The sequence below is a fragment of the Chiloscyllium plagiosum genome, unplaced genomic scaffold (genome assembly GCF_037043375.1).
Source record: "Chiloscyllium plagiosum isolate Xiang-an unplaced genomic scaffold, Cpla_swu_hap1 HiC_scaffold_8, whole genome shotgun sequence".
Classification (NCBI taxonomy): domain Eukaryota; kingdom Metazoa; phylum Chordata; class Chondrichthyes; order Orectolobiformes; family Hemiscylliidae; genus Chiloscyllium; species Chiloscyllium plagiosum.
The window spans coordinates 35,867,203-35,885,628 of NW_028270146.1; positions in this window are offsets into that span (position 1 = coordinate 35,867,203).

The following is an 18,426-nucleotide window of genomic DNA, read 5'->3' on the forward strand; positions in this document are numbered from 1 at the left end:
AAAGCCATGTTGACTATCCCAAATCAGTCCTTGCCTTTCCAAATACATGTACATCCTGTCCCTCAGGATTCCCTCCAACAACTTGCCCACCACCGAGGTCAGGCTCACCGGTCTATAGTTCCCTGGCTTGTCTTTACCGCTCTTCTTAAACAGTGGCACCACTTTTGCCAACCTCCAGTCTTCTGGCACCTCAAGTGTGACTATCGGCGATACAAATAGCTCAGCAAGAGGCCCAGCAATCACTTCTCTAGCTTCCCACAGAGTTCTCGGGTACAACTGATCAGGTCCTGGGGATTTATCCACCTTTAACCGCTTCAAGGCATCCAACACTTCCTCCTCTGTAATCTGGACATTTTGCAAGATGTCACCATCTATTTCCCTACAGTCTATATCTTCCATTTCCTTTTCCACAGTAAATACCGATGCAAAATATTCATTTAGTATCTCCCCCATTTTCTGTGGCTCCACACAAAGGCCGCCTTGCTGATCTTTGAGGGGCCCTGTTCTCTCCTAGTTACCCTTTTGTCCTTAATATATTTGTAAAAACCCTTTAGATTCTCCTTAATTATATTTGCCAATGCTTTCTCATGTCCCTGTTTTGCCCTCCTGATTTCCCTCTTGAGTATACTCCTACTTTCTTTATACTTTTCTAAGGATTCACTCGATCTATCCTGTTTATACCTGACATATGCTTCCTTCTTTTTTTTAACCAAACCCTCAATTTCTTTCGTCATCCAGCTTTCCCTATACCTACCAGCCTTCCCTTTCACCCTGATAGGAATATACTTTCTCTGAATTCTTGTTATCTAATTTCTGAAGGCTTCCCATTTTCCAGCCATCCCTTTACCTGCGAACATCTGCCTCCAATCAGCTTTCAAAAGTTCTTGCCTAATACCGTCAAAATTGGCCTTTCTCCAATTTAGAACTTCAACTTTTAGATCTGGTCTATCCTTTTCCATCACTATTTTAAAACGAATAGAATTATGGTCGCTGGCCCCTAAGTGCTCCCCCACTGACACCTCAGTCACCTGCCCTGCCTTATTTCCCAAGAGTAGGTCAAGTTTTGCACCTTCACTAGTAATTAACAAGCTACAGAAAGCAGAAGTTTTGAATTGAGTTGATGTATGAGGGATGATGGAGGATTGAATGCCAGACAGATTGTACATATTAGTAACAGCAATATTTAAATAAGGGTTTCAGCGATGGTAAGAGTAAGATTGGGACAGAGTTGAATGTTGTCATGGAGATGGAAGTAAATGCTGATGGATCAGGTGGAAACAGTGTGCTGAATAGAATGCCAATGTTTTACACTGAATGGGGGTGGGGATAGAGGTGATAGGTCAGAGGGGAGGGTGGAGTGGATAGGTGGGAAGGGAGATTGGCAGGTAGGACAGGTCATGAGGACAGTGCTGAGCTGGAAGGTTGGAACTGAAGTAAGATGGGGGGAGGGGAAATGAGGAAACTGGCGAAGTACACATTGATGCCCTGGGGTTGAAGTGTTCTAAGGCGGAAGATGAGGCGTTCTTCCTCCAGGCATCGGGTGGTGAGGGAGCAGCGGTGGAGGAGGCCCAGGACCTGCATGTCCTCGGCAGAGTGGGAGGGGAGTTGAAATGTTGGACCATGGGGCGGTGGGGCTGATTGGTGCCAGAGACATAAAACAGATATCCAGCTGCAGCTCACTGCATGCAGAAGTTAGGTTAGCAGTTACCTGACTCCCAGGGTTGGCGGATCTGGAGAGGCTCTTGCTGTGGCACCTAGCGACTTCGGTTGTGAGCAGTTAAGGACAGGATGCCTGAACCCATAAAGATATGTTTTAAATTTGCAAGACCTTTGACTAAATGTCTTAACATTTATTGTAGAAACCATTCAAGACACTTTTGCCTGATTCAGAAACTTAGAAAACAGAAGCAGGAATAGGCCATTCAGCCCTTCGAGCCTTCTCTGTAATTCAGTAAGATCACGCCTGAGCATTCACCTCAGTACCCTGTTCCTGCTTTCTCCCCATTCCTTTTCATCATTTCAGCCCGAGAAACGGATAAGGTGAATCTCAGTTATGTGAAGACCAAATCAAAACAAAGTGTTAAATTGGCCACAAGGTAGGAAATGTGTGACTAGTGCACTGTATGGAGCTTTTGCTCCTTCTCTTCTCAACTTCATATTGAATTAAAGTTTGCGTTCCCTCTGATGAAAGCAACTAGCTAGCCAGCCTGATAGATTTCCGATCTGTGAAGAGAGTCAGAAAAGGTATGGGTCCTTCATTCAAAGTCATTTGCGCATCAAGATCTTGAAGTCATAAAGAGAGACACAAGATTGTGAAGATAGAATTCTGAGATGACAAAAAGAGAGAGGAACTAAATGTTACGGTCTTCACTCCATGGTTAAAAAAAACGACATAATTTGGGCCCAGGGCTAAGATTTCCTTTCTGCTGCTTTAGCTTTATAATAATGGAGCATTGTCAAAAGGAAAGTGCAATCACTTATGCTCTAACTTATTCAACCATGCAGCAGGTTTAATTTTGTATTTGTTTCATTCTTCACAACCTAAAGCTCAGGATAATAGGAAGCAAATGTTCTTTACTGAATTAAAAATCACACAACACCAGGTTATAGTCCAACAGGTTTAATTAGAAGCACACTAGCTTTCGGAGCGACGCTCCTTCATCAGGTGGTTGTCACCACTCACAACCACCTGATGAAGGAGCGTCGCTCCGAAAGCTAGTGTGCTTCCAATTAAACCTGTTGGACTATAACCTGGTGTTGTGTGATTTTTAACTTTGTACACCCCAGTCCAACACCGGCATCTCCAAATCATTCTTTACTGAAAGCTGCAATAAACGCTTCCTTCCCTGTTTAGCACTTAATTGTTTCACTAAAAACAATTGTCTTTTTAATGAGGGAATCCTTTCTCTTGGTAAACACGTAACACCAAAATTTTGGCCTGGAATTTGTGATCCAAATGACAAATTTAGTTGGACAAGCGCCAGTCAACCAGGTGTCTTTGCTCACCATAATCCAACCTTGTCAGGCAATGTGGAGACTTCCTAATACATAACATTGAACATAGGACATTACAGTGCAGTACAGGCCCTTCAGCCCTTGGTATTGTGCCAACCTGTGGAACCAATCTGGAGACCATCTAATCAACACTATTCCATTCTCGTCCAAATGCCTGGACGAAAGCAAATGAGCAAATAAGCAGGAGATTTTGTTTTAAAAAAAGCTTTCACCTCCCACAGGAGACATTGTGATTATAGAAGGCATCTTACTACAATGACCTTTGGGAGGCCTTAGAAAGGGAAACTGGATGTCTCAAATGAAGGAAGAAAGCAGGACATCAGTGCAGGAGATAAAGCTGAAGCATTTGCAACAATCTTCAGCTTGAACTACCAAATCGGATTACACATCTTGGCCTCTTCCAGATGTTCCGGCATTGCAAATGTAAGTCTTCAACCAATTTGATTCACACCACATGATGTCACAAATGACTGAAGGTACTGGATACTGCAAACACACTGGACTTTACAACCATTTTGATTATTGTACTGAAGAAGTTGAGGTTTTGGTTAAGAAAAAGAAGGAAGCATATGTCAGGTATAGACAGGAGAAATCGATTAAATCCTTAGAAGAGTATAAAGGCAGTAGGAGTATACTTAAGAGGGAAATCAGGAGGGCAAAAAGGGGACATGAGATAGTTTGGTAAATAGGGTTAAGGAGAATCAAAAGGGTTTTTAAAAATATATTCATGACAAAAGGGTAACTAGGGAGACAATATGGCCCCTCAAAGATCAGGAGAAAGTGAGGACTGCAGATGCTGGGGATCAGAGCATCAAAGGAGAAGGAGAATCGACGTTTCAGGCACGTTGATTCTCCTTCTCCTTTGATGCTGCCTTACCTGCTGCGCTTTTCCAGCAACACATTATTAAGCCCCTCAAAAATCAGCAAGGCAGCCTTTGTGTGTGGAGCCGCAAGAGATTGGGGAGGTACTAAATGAATTTTGCATCAGTATTTACTGTGGAAAAGGACATGGAAGATATAGAATGTGGGGAAATAGATGGTGACATCTTGAAAACTGTCCATATTACAGAGGAGGAAGTGCTGGATGTCTTGAAATGCATAAAAGTGGATAAATCCCCAGGACCCAATCAGGTGCACCTGAGAACTCTGTGAGAAGGTAGAGAAGTGATTGCTGGGCCTCTTGCTGAGATATTTGTATCATCAATAGTCACACTTGAGGTGCCAGAAGACTACAGGTTAGCTAATGTAGTGCCATTGTTTAAGAAAGGTGGTAAGGACAAGCCAGGGAACTATAGACCAGTGAGCCTGAAGTCAGTGGTGGGCAAGTTGTTGGTGGGAATCCTGAGGGAAAAGATGTAAATGTATTTGGACAGGCAAAGAATGATTAGGGATAGTCAACATGACATGATAGAAATCATGTCTCACAAACTTGATTGAGTGTTTTGAAGAAGTAACAAAGAAGATTGATGAGGGCAAAGCTGTAGACGTGACTTATATACACTACAGTAAGGCGTTCGGCAAGGTTCCCCATGGGAGACTGGTTAGCAAGGTTATATCTCATGGAATACAGGGAGAACTCATCATTTCGATACAGAACTGGCTCAAAGAATGGTGGTGAGGATTGTTTTTCAAGATTAGAGGCCTGTGACCAGTGGAGAGCCACAAGGAACGGTATTGAGTTCGCTACTTTTCATCATTTACATAAATTATTTGGATATGAATATAGGAGGTTTAGTTAGTAAGTTTGCAGATGACACCAAAATTGGAGATGTAGTGGACAGTGAAGAAGGTTACCTTGGATTATAACAGGATCTTGATCAGATGGGCCAATGGGCTGAGAAGTAACAGATGGAGTTTAATTTAGATAAATGTGAGTTGCTGCATTTTGGGAAAGCAAAACTTAGCAGGACTTATACACTTAATGGTAAGGTCCTAGGGAGTGTTGCTGAACAAAGAGACCTTGGAGTGCAGGTTCATAGCTCCTTGAACGTAGAGTCGCAGGTAGATAGGATAGTGAAAAAGGTGTTTGGTATGCTTTCCTTTATTGGTCAGAATATTGAGTACAGGAGTTGGGAGGTCATGTTGTGGCTGTGCAGGACATTGGTTAGGCCACTGTTGGAAAATTGTGTGCAATTCTGGTCTCCTTCCTATCAGAAGGACATTGTGAAATTCGAAAGGGTTCGGAAAAGATTTACAAGGATGTTGCCAGAATTGGAAGATTTGAGCTATAGGGAGAGGATGAATAGGCTGACGCTGTTTTCCCTGGAGCATCAGAGGTTGAGGGGTGACCTTATAGAGGTTTAGAAAATCATGTGGGGCATGGATAAGGTAGGTAGACAAGGTCTTTTCCCTGAGGTAGGAGAGTCCAGAACTACAGGGCATAGGTTTAGGGTGAGAGGGGAAAGATATAAAAGAGACCTAAGGGGCAACTTTTTCACGCAGAGGGGATGCATGTATGGATTGAGCTGCCAGAGGAAGTGGTGGAGGCTGGTACAATTGCTACATTTAAGAGGCATTTGGATGGATATATGAATAGGAAGGGTTTGGAAGGATATGGGCCGGGTGCTGACAAGTGGGACTAGATGGATTGGGATATCTGGTCGGCATGGACGAGTTGGACCGAAGGATGTGTTTCCACGCGATACATCTCTATGACTCTATGACTTGCTCTTTGACATACTGCACCTCTATCCAGCTGTTTCCACACAGCTGCAACACTGAAACCTACCTGCAATATGGAAAATTGTCCAGGTATGTCCCGGGCACTAAAAGCAGGTCAAATTCAAGTTTATCAATGACTGCCCCATTTCACTCATCAGTAAAGTGATGGAAGGGGTCATCAGCAGTGCTACAAGCATTACCTACTCAGCAATAACTACTCAGTGATGCCCAGTTTGGGTTCTGCCAGGGCCACTCAGCTCCTGATCACATTACAGCCTTGGTTCAAACATAAATAAAAGAGTCATAAAAAAGAAGAGAGTGACAGCCCCTGATATCAAGGCTATATTCGACTGATTACAGCATCAAGTATCTCTTGCAAAACCCAAGTCAATGGGAATCTGGTGGAACACTCTTAGATTTGAGTCATACGCGGCATAAAGGAAGAAGGATTTGGTTGTTGTAGCTTCATCATCTCAGATGTGAGACATCTTGCAGAAGCTCCTCAGGGTAGCGTCTGAGGCCCAACCATCTTCAGTTGCTTCATCAATGACCTTCCCTCCATCATAAGGTTAGAAATGGAGATGTTCACTGATGATTGCACAGCAGATGCAGCAATATCTGAACAAATCCAGGCTTGGGCTGTTAGGTGGCAAGTAACACTCATGCCATGAAAATGCCAAGCAATGACCATCTTCAACAGGAGACAATCAATCACCCCTTGATGTTACCCTCACCGAAATCAACATCCCCGGGGTTACCATTGACCAAACGTTAATAAGTACTGTGGCTACAACAGCAAGTCAGTGGCTAGGAATCCTGCGTCATATAATTCACCTCCTGAGTCTCCAAAGCCTGTTCCACCATCTACAAAGCACAATTCAGGATTGTGATGGAATACTCTGTTTTGCCTGGATGGGTCCTGCTCTAACAACACTCAAGAAGCTTGATACCATCCAGGACACATCAGCCCACTTGATTGGCACCACATTCACAAATATTCCCTCCCTCCACCACTGATGCTCCAAGGCAGGAGTGAGTACTTTTTAACAAGTTGTACAGTAGCAATTTACCAGCATTTTATAAACTGCATCTACCAAACCCAGAGTGACTACCATCTAGACGGATAAGGGTAGCAGATACATGGGGTCACCACCGCCTACAAGTTCCTCCCCAAGTGACTCACCATCCTGACTTGGAAATATAACACTATTCCTTCAGGGTTATTGCATCAAAATCCTGGAATTCGCTCCTCAACAGCATTGTGGACCTACCTACAGCACACAGTGTTCAGCGATTCAAGAACAAAGTTTCCCAGAGGCAATGGGTAATAAATGTTGACACAGCCAGCAACATTCCAGAGTGGATAAACAAAAAAGGTCTTGAGTTCTACTTGCAAGAATATAAAGGGAAGGATTTTCCTGATACTTTCCATGCTGTATGATCCTATGGCTCTCCTGAACATTGCTTTGACATTTAGGGATTTGGCAGTAGGTGAGGTTGAGCGCTAGGTAATGGAACCACCAACCATACCTCTCCGGCAACTTCACTTGAACACAAGATCCGTTCTTAATTGGGTGGAGTGCCTGGAAAGCTAGCCTTCAGCATATCATTCAAGGGTCCAAAGCCCATCATTCCAGGCTGTTAATCGCAGTGGATCAGGAAAGGTTCCAAAAGTAGCAGGAGTTGCTAGATTTTAAAACATGCCAGTAAACTAACAGGACAAGGATGGAGTGAAATCTTGACAGCACCAGACAGGATACATCATCAATTTGTGCGAACTGTGAAGAGTAAATATTTGGAAAGCAGGGTGATCTGAAATGATGAGCTCTTGGCTGATTATACATGCAAAAATTCCACAGGACATGACTTCCACAAATGTGAACCAGATGCAAAAAGAATATTATTCCGATAATATCTCCAAATTAATTAATTAGCATATCCTTAGGCATCTGGAATTAATGAATAAGGTTATGCGGGTTTATCCATTGCAGGGCAAAAAAGCACAAAATTCATTTCTTGGCCATTCCTACTTGCCCTTGTGAAAGTGGTGGATGAAATATTGTCTCCTGAACCACTGTATCCATCTGTCACTGAAACAGCCTCAGCGTTGTTGGGAAAGAAGCACCAGGTTTTGGTCCAGCAGCATTGTCTGGTGAGAGAGCTCCATGTCAGGGCAGTCTGTGGTTTGGAGCAGTGTTCCCAATCGGCATGCCACACATTAACTTCCAGCTCTGGAAGCTGCTGTTCCAGACTTCAGATCTCCACACAGCAAAAGAAAGAAATATTAGGAGGAATTTAGGCTTAAAGCAGAATTGGTAATTGTGAAATTTCCATTTGTCTACTGCCCTAAGCTTTCCAATTAGTTTAGGTTGTCGAAAGGGTGTGGCAAGTTGCTGCAGTGTATCTTATAAATGGTGCAAACTGTTACCATTGTATGGAATGGAGGAAGGGTGGATGGTGTAGTGATTGTAAGGAGGTCAGCTGGGTGAACCTCATAGAATATAAGTTCCCTGATTGGGGGTGTTACTACAGTCCAATCAAGGAGACCTGGCTGACAGATAAGAGCAGGAGTTATAGACATCCTGTTCACTCTGAGAGGTGACTCTGAGGGAGCTGAATCAGTGTCAAGGATTTTCCACATGCAAATAAAGGGTGACTTGGCGACAGGATACCAGCCTTTGTAAAGTTATTTCACATGGGGATAGAGTCTCTCCAAGATATTTCAAGTCACAGAACCTTTATTACAGCTAAGGCAGTTCTACAATAATAGATCAAAACATCCTGAAGAAATAAATTGATCACTCGTAAATGGGTAGGAACAACTCTTAATTCATGTGGTATGTTCAATGTATAATTAAACCTCTATATCACTAGAATAAAGCTCAGTAGCAAAACACTCAGACTAAAGCTGCTCAGCAATTGCTTTTGAAGTCTTTCAGTATATTGTACTAGGGTGAATTGAAAATGCTTTCACATGGGGTCAATTTTATTGAGGTCAGCAAGGAACCATTAGAAAGGATGTGACAGGAAATAAAGAAGCTTTGTGCTCAAGAACAAAGTCAGTCTCTGACCTATAGATATATCAAAAAAAAATCCATTTGGAAACACAGGGCTGAATTTTTAAACAATTTCATGGCTAGACAGACATGAATCAGTTTAACATGCCCCATTAGACCAAATTTCATTGGACCATGGTCCAGCACTCCTGAAAGCAGAATGTGGGCAGTCACAGTGGCAGAAACTTGCTGTGACAGGCTGGTTAGACTTCATCCCAGTTATTATAGACACTATTCTTAGGTGTTTTAGCTCTCACTCATTACATGTGCACCACTTCCTCTCCAACATCCTCTCATAGCCCACCATGCCATATTTCACAATCTATCAGCAGAGCGCAGAAAGCAAGGGATGAAGGAGAAGAAACTGAACAATCTAATATTCGTACACCCTTGATCGTGAAGAAACTTGTTTTTCCGTAAGATCATTTAAAGCTTTCAAATTTCCTCACACATCTAAGCCTTTACAAAAACAATAAAACTTCAATTCAGGCCCCATGTTAGGGCAGTTAAGCATTTATAGCCTCTTAAGCTAGTAAACTATGAACTCAGAAACCCCTCATGACTTACAACAATAAAATAGTAGAATTTGGGGAAATGTCAACATGCACCTTTATTACCGAGAATCTTGTGGCAAAGTGGTATTCTCTTTGCCTCTAAACGTGAGGGGATTACGTGTTGCCCCGAGTCCGGGTGGCATTCTGGGATGATTGTACACAAGGGGACAAAGTTTAGTTGAATATCAAAGTTTCTTTCTCTATGCACACCTACAGACTTTGACACCCACAACTAAGGCTCAGACTTCAAAGAAGCATTGGACCTCTGTGAACAAATAATGTCCTTGGGCTACCCTGTATTGGATCTTGTAACTGAGGCAATGGGCCCAGCTCCAGCACAAAATGGTGCCTTCATCAGGAAGATCGTCTTTCACTTGTGATAACACAAAATGTGTTTTTTTTTAAGCAATATCCAAATCAAAAATATGATCTTGTAAATAACTGGTCAAGGCAGATCTGAGACCTAAATTCCCATATCAAATTGAATTTAAAAAGTTCAAACTGCTACATCTGTTCTGCAGGGTAATGAATGATGAAAAAATTAGGTTGTACAAATCTGAGTAATGTTGTATAAGATGATGGACAGTTTTATTTGCAACTATGTGGAAACTAAGACATGGTTCACATACAGGCAGCTGCTCCTTCCATTAAAATGAATTTATATTGAAGGCAGTTATTCTGCAGACATCTGTATTCAATTCCAGGATGGTCAGTAGCATGAATGTATCTGCAGTGCACAAGTTCAGAACAAATATTTGTCATTGATTGATTGATAATATATTAAAGCTTCGATTAAATCTCCTTTTCATTTCTGTTCCAGAGGAAATTGTCTGAATTATAGTAAGATCACATCTGGATTGTTAATCAGAAGTCGTCCCTACCTATGACAGTGAACACCAAGAAATTTTGAATTTTTACACTATATACAAGAGCTGATTTGAGAGGACATCTCTGAAATCATTCACAATCAGACTGATGAAATCTGATATCATTATGACATTGCTCCTTCTGCACATGCTCATTCACTATTCTTAGAACTGAGATATAGTTAACCATTTACTCCAAATGTCTGCCAAAGTTAGCTCTTCCCACAAACTGTTAACCTCATGAATAATTCAGTTTTTATCCACTCCTATGTCCTTCCCCCCTCCATCAATAACAGAAGCTTCTTATGCCCAAGTAATCAATCCCGAGGGTACTTGACTCTCTTGGACAAAGCATGATATGTATGTGCAACCTTTCATTTTGGAACTTGAATACATTGGTGGAGTGAGATAGCAGCACTTTGTGACAACAGGGCTATGACACATACAATGGCCTGAGGGTAAAGTCAACGATGACCAATCAAAGAAAAACAGATTCAAAAGAGAACTTGAACCATCACAATTCCGTGAAAGGAAGACAACAAACTGAAATTCATATTCACATCATCTTCCATGTTGCGCACTGGGAATAAATAAAAGTGCTGGGTTAGCACTTCCTGCTGCTATGTAGAGCTCCCCAGCTGTGTCAACCACGGCTGCTCTGATGATGAAAGAACTATTTAATACTGTTAAGATCTGGTAGAAAAAGGGAAGAACAAACAGCATTCTGAAGAAAATCCTGGAGATGAGGGGAATAAAGGACTTTTTACCATTCCTAGGGGAGGGATTTTACTTTCTTAAGTAGTATTATCACTTATGCATTTGCTTCAGCTCTAAGCTGCTGTGCTGCAGAAATGAATCTCTGGGTGCACAATGGCCTTTTGAAGACAGCACAGGCGCCAGGGATACCAGTCTTTCAGTGGATATCAGCTAAGTGGCAGGTTGCTCCAGGCAGGTCCATGGTAGGGTGGGGCTGGAATCAGATGTGAGGAATACCACAGGGAAGGCTAAGGAATTAGATGAGTTTGGTATATTACAGCAAGAAATTTCATGAGGGCTTGTGATAATAAACTCTTCAAAAAACTCAACACAACTGACATTTACTCAATAAAAAGATTAATCTCTATGAAATATTGTGGCTCCAATCTATTACGAATTTGATTATTAGTAAGTTTTGAGAAGATGTTTGGCTCAGGTTGAGGTTCTGGATGTTGGTTTGGTCGCTTGAGCTGGAATGGTCATTTTTGGACATTTCATCACCATACTAGCTAACATCTTCAGTGAGTCTCCAGATGAAGCACTGCTGGTATTTCCTGCTTTCTATTTATATGTTTGGATTTCCTTGGGTCGATGATGTCATTTTCTGTGGTGACATTGTCAGAAACAAACTCAATAAAATTTTAGATGAGACCAACAAATCTGGAAACAAGACAATTTATTACGGACTTGCAAGTACGGGCTGCAATTGCACAAAGCAATTGAGCAAATTAGACTTGGGTTAGTTTACAATTATACCTTTGAGTTGAGTGAGGTCACCTCTCCAGAATCCTAATTACCCAATCTCTCTTACTAGGCTATACAACTGCCCATCTTCGCTCCACCCTTGTTACTTCCCATGTTGGCAACCTTCCTCCCTATTAGTGCTGACATCTTCATTACTTTGTCGCCGGTACATCAAGATATAGTTTAACATTTTGTATCAATACTGCTGGTACATTCCATTCTCCTTACACTTCATCAACTTTGTATCATTTTTGTACAGCTCAGGCATTTTAGTTATCTCAGTGTTTTTCTGAAAACTTATTTTAAAAGAGTTAACTTGCTTATATTATACTTCAGAATTAGTATTTAATTAACTATAATTAAAAGTAAAGGTACACTTCCCTAAGTACCTGCAGAGTTAATCATTTTTCTGCTGGACCCCTTTTCTTCATGTTCTTTTATATCTGCAAAAACAACACTTCTTTTTATTTCTAACAATATCATTTCCTACAGTGATGTAATTTCCTGTTCTTTTTCTCAGGGAGTGGTAAATGGGGTCCAAGTCAATGTGTTTGCTGATAGAGTTCTGCGTCTGCTACGTGGATGACACCTTTGTCATCACTAAACGAAAAAAGTTAGAGGAAACCTTCAAGACCAACAATAATACCCTTACTGGCATAAAATTCACTAAAGAGGGGAAAACCAACAATAAACTGCCATTCCTAGATGTCACAGTAGAACGAACTGACAATGAGGAACTTCAAACCAGCGTCTACAAGAGAACAACACATACGGACCAAATATTGCACTACAGAAGCAATCATCCCAACACCCACCAACGAAGCTGCATCAGAACATTATTCCAATGAGCCAACACACACTACAGCACAGAGGAACGATGCAGAGTAGAGGAAAATCACCTAAACAGTGTATTCAAAAAGAATGGGTATCCAATGAACACAGTCCGCCAATTTCTCAGCAACAAACCCAAACAAGCAGACAAAATGCATCCAGAAACCCTAGCCACTCTGCCCTACATCAAAGACATCTCGGAAATGATTGCCAGACTACTCAGGCCCCTTGGCATCATGGTAGCCCACAAATGCACCAACACATTAAAGCTGTAGCTAATGAACTTGAAAGACCCTATACAGACAACAACCAAAACTAATGTCATTTACAAAATACTGTGCAAGAACTGTAACAAACACTACATTGGACAAACAGGCAGAAAACTAGCCACCAGGATAGATGAACATCAACTAGCCACAAAACGACATGACCCTCTCTTACTAGTATCCTTACACAGAAAAGAAAGGACACCACTTTGAATGGGACAACACATCCATCCTAGAACAAGCCAAGCAGAGACATACACAAGAATTTCTAGAAGCATGGCATTCCAACCAGAACTCTATCAACAAACACATTGACTTGGACCCCATTTACTACCCTCTAAGAAAAAGAACAGGAAATGACATCACCATAGGAAATGACATCACCACCGGAAATTACATTACCAACCCAAGGAAACCCAAACATATAAATAGAAAGCAGGAAACACCAGCCGTTGTTTTTCCAGAGGCTCACTGAAGATGGTACCTAGTATGGTGATGAAACTTCCAAAAATGAACCTTCCACCTCAGCGAGCAAACCTACATCCAGAATTTGATTATGTGTCTTCGTTTGATCTGATAGGGAATCAAATACAGTGAGAAAAAAGTAGTTTCAAATAAAGCCTGAATACATCGACCACTGGAATCTGGAATTTAAAAGGTTGTGAAAGCAGATTACACATATAACCTGAAATTCCAACATTATGGATATGAGGTGGCTAAATGGGACTAATCACAACTGCTCTCAGAGAGGATCTCCTTCTGTACTGTGGGTTTCTATGATTCCTTGTACTATTCTGATCGCATTTCAGCCAGGAGAGGAATTTAGTTTTGTTTTAAAATTTACCTATTTACAGGCATTTGTCATGATTATAAATAAAAACCATCATTTAGATAGAAGGCTGGAAAATAATATGAAGGCTGACACTCCCAGTGCTGTCTTTTTTGTATGATGTTAAATGCAACCATCAATAACCTTCCTTCATCAACATAAGATTTGCCAAGGCAATATTCCAAAGAATAGGAGTGTTACCACCCCACCACAAAAACTGGTTTCCAAGCTAATTATTCATGTCATGACCAATATCATTGAAATAGGGTATTCAATCTATATTCTTGCACATCAGGTTTGTGTATTAGATACTATATGGCATTTGAATGTAGAACTGAAAATATACTGGGTACTACATAAAAAGCCAGAAGTACATGTAACAGCAGTATGAAGCAGTTTCCAGTAATACGTTTGTAGCCTTGTCGTGATTCACTGGGCTCGGGTTCAGAAAAGATTAACAAAGATGTTGCCAGGGTTGGATAGTTTGAGCTATAGTGAGAGGTTGGATAGGCTGGGACTATTTTTTCCTGGAATGTAGGAGATTGAGGGGTGACCTTATAGAGGTTTATAAAATCGTGGCTAGGGTAAATAGACAAGATCTTTTCCCCAGGGTCGGGGTGTTCAAAACTAGAGGGCATAGGTTTGATGTGAGAGGGGAAAGATTTAAAATGGACCTCAGAGGCAACATTTCATGCAGAGGGTGGCGCATTAATGGAATGAGCTGCCAGAGGAAGTGGTGGAGGCTAGTACTGTTATAACATTTAAAAGGCATCCGGATAGATATATGAATATAAAGGGTATATGAATAGGAAGGGTTTAGAGGGCTGTGGGCCAAATGCTGGCAAATGGGACTATTTAGGATGTCTGATTGGCATGGACTGGTTTAATCAAAGGGTCTGTTTCTGTGCTGAATACCTCTATGACTCTATGACTCTGGTGCGAATGAAATCAAGTCTCACCATTTCTACAGTCACCACAAAAGTGAAAACTTAGCGAAATTGCCACAAATCCCATTGTGCCGCTAACTGATTGCTATTCAGGATAAACGTAATCTACACCAGGCTCCTTCAATATCAATATAAGAATGACTTATCGTAATATTCTTAACTTTAATGAAAGCAGAAAACACATAGGATTTCTAATTTATGCAAGTTAAACTTTAGCCATTTTAAAATTCCCACACTTGCACAATCTCAAAGGGAAAAAAAAGACAAAACACGTAATATAACAGGAAAGAAGAAAATGTGTGAGAATTCCAGTTCTATGTCATCAGCCCCAACACGGCAAAACTAAATGATTCTCACTCGATTTCCTTTCTTTGATGATGCTTCAGTATTGCCCAGCGATGATCAGTCTACAGTTTACTATTTACTTGGTCAGAGTGAGATCTCTCTGGTTTTTGGACTTTAGAGTTATTTCTTTCAGTATTTCTGAATGTATTTTTCTGCACTTTCAACAGAAAATTGGAGAAAGCAACTATACAAGGGAAAGGTAAAGGGGGAGAGGAAAGAACTGCTGTAGTTAATGTCTCCTTTCATCATTCTCTGTTTAATTTCCCTCACAGGGTCTATGTTAAACTGCAAACTGACCAGATGCTTGTTACTATGCTGAGCTCTCCTGAATCCATAACAAATAGTCCATTTTTTTCAAGATTCAATGTATTCAAAAAGGAATTTTGGACTAAATCATACTTTTTCTGCATATGTATAAGTTTCAGAGTTTTTGGAGAGTATCTTGTGGCATGGTCTAGTGGGATTTCTCACTGTATCGTACCAAACACACCTCATTAACTACCTAGGAGAAAGTGAGAACTGCAGATGCTGGAGATCAGAGCTGAAACAAGTGTTGCTGGAAAAGCGCAGCAGGTCAGGCAGCATCCAAGTAGCAGGAGAATCGACGTTTCGGGCATAAGCCCTTCTTCAGGAATGAGGAAGGTATGCCAAGCAGGCTAAGATAAAAGGTAGGGAGGACGGACTTGGGGGAGGGGTGTTGGGAATCCGATAGGTGGAAGGAGGTTAAGTTGAGGGTGATAGGCCGCAGAGGAGGTGGGTGCGGAGAGGCCGGGAAGAAGATTGCAGGTCAAGAAGGCGGTGCTGAGTCCGAGGGTTGGGACTGAGACAAGGTGGGGGGAGGGGAAATGAGGAAGCTGGAGAAATCTGCATTCATCCCTTGTGGTTGGAGGGTTCCTTGGCGGAAGATGAGGCGCTCTTCCTCCAGGCATCGTGTTGCCATGGTCTGGCGATGGAGGAGGCCAAGGACCTGCATGTCCTTAGCAGAGTGGGAGGGGGAGTTAAAGTGTTCAGCCACGGGCGGTTGGGTTGGTTGGTGTGGGTGTCCCAGAAGTGTTCTCTGAAATGTTCCGTAAGTAGGCGGCCTGTCTCCCCAATGTAGAGGAGGCCACATCGGGTGCAGCGGATGCAGTAAATGATGTGAGTGGAGATGCAGGTGAATTTGTGATGGATATGGAAGGATCCCTTGGGGCCTTGGAGGGAAGCGAGGGGGGAGGTGTGGGCGCAGGTTTTGCATTTCTTGCGGTTGCAGGGGAAGGTGCCTTCTGGATCCAAACAGACGCCACCACCAAGGATATATTTCCCTCCCCTCCCTTATCAGCATTCCGGAAAGACCACTCTCTCCGCGACTCCCTCGTCAGGTCCACACCCCCCACCAACCCAACCTCCACTCCCAGCACCTGCAATCTTCTTGGTAAAAACAATGACTGCAGATGCTGGAAACCAGATTCTGGATCAGTGGTGCTGGAAGAGCACAGCAATTCAGGCAGCATCCGACGAGCAGCAAAATCGACGTTTCAGGCAAAAGCCCTTCATCAGGAATAAAGTGACGTTAGGGCTCCAGCACCTTGTCTCAGTCCCAGGCTTTATTCCTGATGAAGGGCTTTTGCCCGAAACGTCGATTTTGCTGCTCGTCGGATGCTGCCTGAATTGCTGTGCTCTTCCAGCACCACTGATCCAGAACCTGCAATCTTCTTCCCGACCTCTCCGCCCCCATCCCCTCTCTGGCCTATCACCCTCACCTTAGCCTCCTTCCACCTATCGGATTCCCAATGCCCCTCCCCCAAGTCCCTCCTCCCTACCTTTTATCTTAGCCTTTTTGGCACACCTTCCTCATTCCTGAAGAAGGGCTTATGCCCGAAACGTCGATTCTCCTGCTCCTTGGATGCTGCCTGACCTGCTGCGCTTTTCCAGCAACACATTTTTCAGCTCATTAACTACCTACTCTAACAGTTAATTCTATCCTCATCTTACCATACACCATTCCCAGAACTATTTGCCAGTCACTGGGCATCCACAAGAAAATCAACAGTCGTTTCTTTTGGTACATTTTACACTGTCAATTCACTCTTTTATACTGGCCTGTGCATTTTCATTTACATTCTCAATAAAATATCTTTCCTAGATTCTCAATTAAGTTGCACAATTGATGTTGTCAGATTAGAACCTCAGTAGCAGAAACAACCATCCATATAGATTTTAATATCTAGTTCATTTGACTCTAGGAAAACATAGTTCACAGTCCAAAATAGATGGGGTCTGTTGAAGTCTTATTAAAAAGTTAAATTTGTGCCTTCAAACATGTTTCTTTACCAGGAGATGGGACATTAGAATGTTTGGAACTGCATTTCAAATGGCTGCTGTTATTTTTATATCGGAGTAGTGACCAAAGCTAATTGAAAATCTTTGAAGTGTAATGCAGTTTGGGATGTCCTGAGACAGTCTCAGTGATGTAAATAACCAAGTCAATTTTATAAGGACTGAATCCATGATAGTTTTGCAGCTGTGTTTCATTTTGTTTCTAGGTATCTGGTAACCTTTAATGGAATATGATGACCTAGTCCAGAGCAATGTGTAGCAAATAACAGCTTGTGCAATGACAGTAATAGTATATCATGGCATGAAAACCAGAAAGAGATAAAACTAAGGTCAGAAATTAAAGTTAATCAGAGTCGAGAGTGATGAAGGAAGGGCTTATGCCCAAAATGTCGATTCTCCTGCTCCTCGGATGGTGACCTGCTGTGCCTTTCTAACACCACACGTTCGACTCTGATCTCCAACATCTTCAGTCCTCACTTTCTCCTCATTAAAGCCAATCATATAGATTTAGTTATTCTGTAATTATTTTAATTGAGTATCTCTGAAAGCTGTTGTAAGATGTTAGCTCTTCCTCCTTAAATGCATAAGGCATCTGTATGTTTTTTTTATGATTAGCCAAACTAATCTCACATAACTTGAACATTATGAGAGGTAGATTGCTGGCCACCCACCACCAACAGCTGAGCGGCAGCAAGCTGATGGAGCAGAAACGAGTCAACACTGTGATTACTGTAACTCACCTGGGTGGGCGACATCGCTTCATCTCGTGACTTCAGCACTTTTCTACTTTAGCAGTACCAGCAGTGCCCTGAGATGCATAATGCACCCTGCCAGTACTGCATGCGGGTACATGGAAAAGGCAGACATTGATCCTACAGGGAGGTAAATCTGGGATAATGGGTCAGGGAGGATTTGGAAAGTATAGGGTGGAGTAGGACAAGGGATAGGGGTTCAGTTGGACTTTTCGGAGTTGTGGGTTAGAAGCAAGCTGGTGCTACCTTCAGAAAGAGTGCCCCAGAGCAGAAAGTGTATCACTGAGCATGATACTGACCCTTTCTTTAATAATCGGCCTGCCCACTCCAGCCCAGCTTTTGGCTTGGACAATGTATTATAAAGGTCAATTGAACTTTTGACAAGTTCAATTAAATCTTAGTTATTTATTTACATTTGGTGGGGGGCTTATTGATTTCCGTGCCTACCCAACCTCCCTATTATGAGGTAAGTTCAGGAATGACTGGGA